We start from the raw sequence: 3,819 nt of genomic DNA, 5'->3' as shown, positions 1-3,819 counted from the left end.
TTTTAAAATTTGAGTTCCATTCCTGGACAATTCTCCTCCTATGATAAACCAGGAATAAATATATTTTTTTTGCAAAGCACATAATTATTTGTGACTAGTCCATAAAACTGTACTTTATATTTGTGTGTTTTTGACCCCTCCAAACAGCAAGTTCATATTGTTCAATCTAGTATTTGAAGAATGTTAATCTGGTGCACTTAAATTCTTTAAAACACATACAATCTTTTCTGTTTCTGTCATGGCATTTCTTCACGTTCTAGTACATTGTAATTCCTGGGAAATGGCTTGGTTGTAGCGAGGTCTCCTTTACCTCCAAGAAGCTCTAGAGCAAAGCATCTACAAAGCAAATATTTCCTTCACTGATAATAATTATCTTTTATAACATCTCTCCCATGTATTTTTGGGTCAAAAGTTGTAAAGATTGTCTTTAAAAAAAAAAAAAGAGGTAAAGAGAGGAAGGAAATAAAAAGGATGTGGAGGGATCAACTCCCTTTCATATATTACATAAAATGAAACAATCACGAGAAACTTATTTTATAAATTACCGGGAATATTAATGTGATAACATACTGCAGAACTTTAAAGAGTTAAAAGTACAATCACGAAAGCCAGTCCATTTACATGCTCCAAGGACCATTTTTGGTCTGTGAATGCTTTGTCTCTGGTCCATGGTGAGATAACTATGAAAATTTGAAAGTAAGCATTTAGAAACTGTTATAGAAATTTGACAAAGTAATTCTACATCTGTTGACTCGTATAATAAAAGATTTGGGCTTGTATTTTGTATGTCTGATTTTTTTTACTTCATTTTCTAGTAATTCATTTTCATTGTACTTTACAAAGGCAAAGAAAACCTGTCCTTCACCACACAGAGTTTGAGAAGCATTGATAAAAGCTATTATTATTTCTGAAAATTTGCTTAACAACCATTAATTTCTAATTATAAACTAGTTACATGTCATATTTGAGAAAACTGTTTCATACCAAGTGTAAGAAGTTGCCAGCATACAAACAAGTTCCAAAGCAAGTTTGTTTTGTGTTGGGTAACTTGGTTATTTGGCAATCAGAAAACACTTTCCCCATGAAATAACATAAGCCTGGACCAGGTTCTTGGTGTAGCCTATAAACCCCAGTTAACTCAAAAGATTGCTAAGCTACACTATAAAATTTATTCACCCATACATATTATAAAATTTAAGGACCAGTCTTCTCCATCCCCTTACCATCAAGAAACTAGGTTTCTGATTTCCAAATAAGAAAATCTCTCTCTTCCTCATTTACATGTGAGAAAAGGTCATTCCTAGCCCTGGCATGGTGGTAGGATGGGCATAAGGATAGGTCTATTTTTGCAGAAGTTTCTTCAAGAGCAACACTCAGAAGGAGGAAGAGTAATGGAGCTAGAGTACGCTTCACACAGACTGTGGGGGGATTAGGAGATCAAGTCTGAGGGAAATTTCTGGTTGAGTTAATAAAATTAAACTGAGGGTTCACCAGAATTCTCTGAGATTGAGGTTTGGTAGGTTTTGCTAGACTTGCAAACCTGGTTATTTTCCATAAATGTCCCCATCCTAAACCCCAGGGCATTGCTCCCCTGGGCTGCCAAGATGGTGAGTCATCTTGCATTGAGAGCTATCAGTGGCTATCTCAGGGCTTTTTATTTCTCTTCTCTTGTTATTTCAAAAGACATGAGGACAAGCCTAGGCTTAGTGAGAGGCACTGGTAGGATCAATTAGTGATGTCTGTCATGGGCAAGGGAAGAGGAGGGAGTCAGCACAAGAGCTGTGTTTTGCTATCCTGAGTGCATCCTAAAAGAAACAAATCTGCATTCCTTTCATTTCAGCGGAAAGCAAGCTGAATTTTTTAAAGCCTGGAAACAGCAAAAAGGGAAACAGGGAGTTCCCATCGTGGCTCAGTGGTTAACGAATCCGACTAGGAATCATGAGGTTGCAGGTTTGATCCCTGGCCTTGCTCAGTGGGTTGAGGATCCGGCATTGCTGTGGGCTGTGGTGTAGGTGGCAGACGCGGCTTGGATCCTGCGTTGCTGTGGCTCTGGCATAAGCCAGCAGCTACAGCTCCGATTGGACCCCTAGCCTGGGAGCCTCCATGTGCTGCAGGTGCGGCCGTAAAAAAAAAAAGGACAAAAAGAAAAGGAAAAAAAAAAAAAAAGGGAAACAGCATACAATAAGGTACTCTTATTTACAATTTATGGTTTCCTCTTTTTGTAAAACAAGTGGAAGAAAGAGGAGCCTAGCTCCTGATCTGGAGTCCATGAGGCATAGTTTTATATTCTAGTCACTATCCCAAATCCTTGGAATAAGACTCTCAAACCTAAGACAGAAGCTCTGGCAATAGACCCAGGCCCTCTCTTTTTTAGGTCCTCACTCTAAATTCTGATTTCATATAAGAGATTCTTCTCTTCTCTCAAGACTGACATTAAAAACACCCCTAGAGAAGAGATCCCACTCATACCTACCCAGTCACAGGGTAACTATGGTGGAATTCTTAAGCAAAGTGGTCCATGGATAGAATTCCTGAGGGGCTATGACTTTGAATAATGAGGAAAAAATCTTGATTTCTAATGGAATTTAGCATCTCCCTCAATTATGAAAGTAGAAAACAGACCTCAAAAGCATTAGCAATACTTGTGACTTTGTTACTATTGTAAATAAGAGTTATTTTCTTTATTTCATTACAGTGTTGCAGATGTCCTGAAATAACATTTATGCTCATCACTGTTTGAAAGAATGGTATTAGATCTTGTGATTTAAAGTGTTAATAATGCAGCACACATTACACTACTATATTACTGCACAAACATGAGAATATTTGACAATTGCATTTGAATGTAATTGGTCTCCTTTGCCATCCCATGCGTTTTACTGTATGTACTTATAAATGTTACTCTGAGAAGGCATCTATAGGTTCACTGCCAGAGGGGTCCATAACACAAGAAAAGGTAAACCTCCTGAGCTTTCGAAGAACAACTATTTAGTTCTCTGTCTGCCATGGAATATAAACTAAAATCCCTCAAGACTGAATCAGACATGCACATACCGAAACAGAGGGGTCTTCCCTCGCTCCCTCCTCCCCTGTGCAGAGAGGGTGTGAATCTGGCATCTGTTTTTATTTATTGGTTGTTAATAACATTGATGTTTGTTGAAAACTGGCAATTGTGACCGTTTCTGCCTACATACTGTAGGGTGGAAATTAAGCGCTGGTAACCATCAGAAGCTTATTGCAGCTATACTCACTTACTGTAACTATCTCAATCTTAATGGGGAAGCTTCCTTTTTATAGTTTTTTTCTTCCTTTATGCATGTTATGGGTTTTTTTTTTTTTAAGTTTTGTTTGGTTTTTGCTCTTACTCCCATAAACTGAGTTTAGATCAAAACAGTGTCCAGAAGTGTTCAGACTTTTAGATCTCTTGTCTAGCGAGGCATTACTTAAAAACACGGTGTTCTCAGCTACATCCTGTTATAAAAAAGCAGTGACTCCAACGTGATGTATTTACAAGACATGACCGAGTATCTTTTCCTGTAATTAAAAAAAAAAAATCTTCATAACTGCCTGCCGGAAGATTCTGACAGATCGACAACATAAGGGAATGTCTTTGAAGATTAGAGAACTGAGAAGGCCTGTGTACTACTTCAGATTCCTGCTGGGTAGTCTGTTTGCAAAAGGAGATGAAGGACTTCATTGTGTCACAATCTTGGCTTAACCTGGGCGGGAAGGTGTCAGAAGAGTAGTTTAGTGGCGACAAAGGCCAAGGGCTGGGCCGAGGGCGGGGCTGCCGCGGCCCGCGATCAGGAGCCAGCCGGG

Source organism: Sus scrofa, chromosome 9 (assembly GCF_000003025.6).
Source record: "Sus scrofa isolate TJ Tabasco breed Duroc chromosome 9, Sscrofa11.1, whole genome shotgun sequence".
In the NCBI taxonomy this organism is placed as follows: Eukaryota; Metazoa; Chordata; class Mammalia; order Artiodactyla; family Suidae; genus Sus; species Sus scrofa.
The sequence above is the reverse complement of the archived record's forward strand: the minus strand, read 5'-3'. Positions refer to the sequence as shown.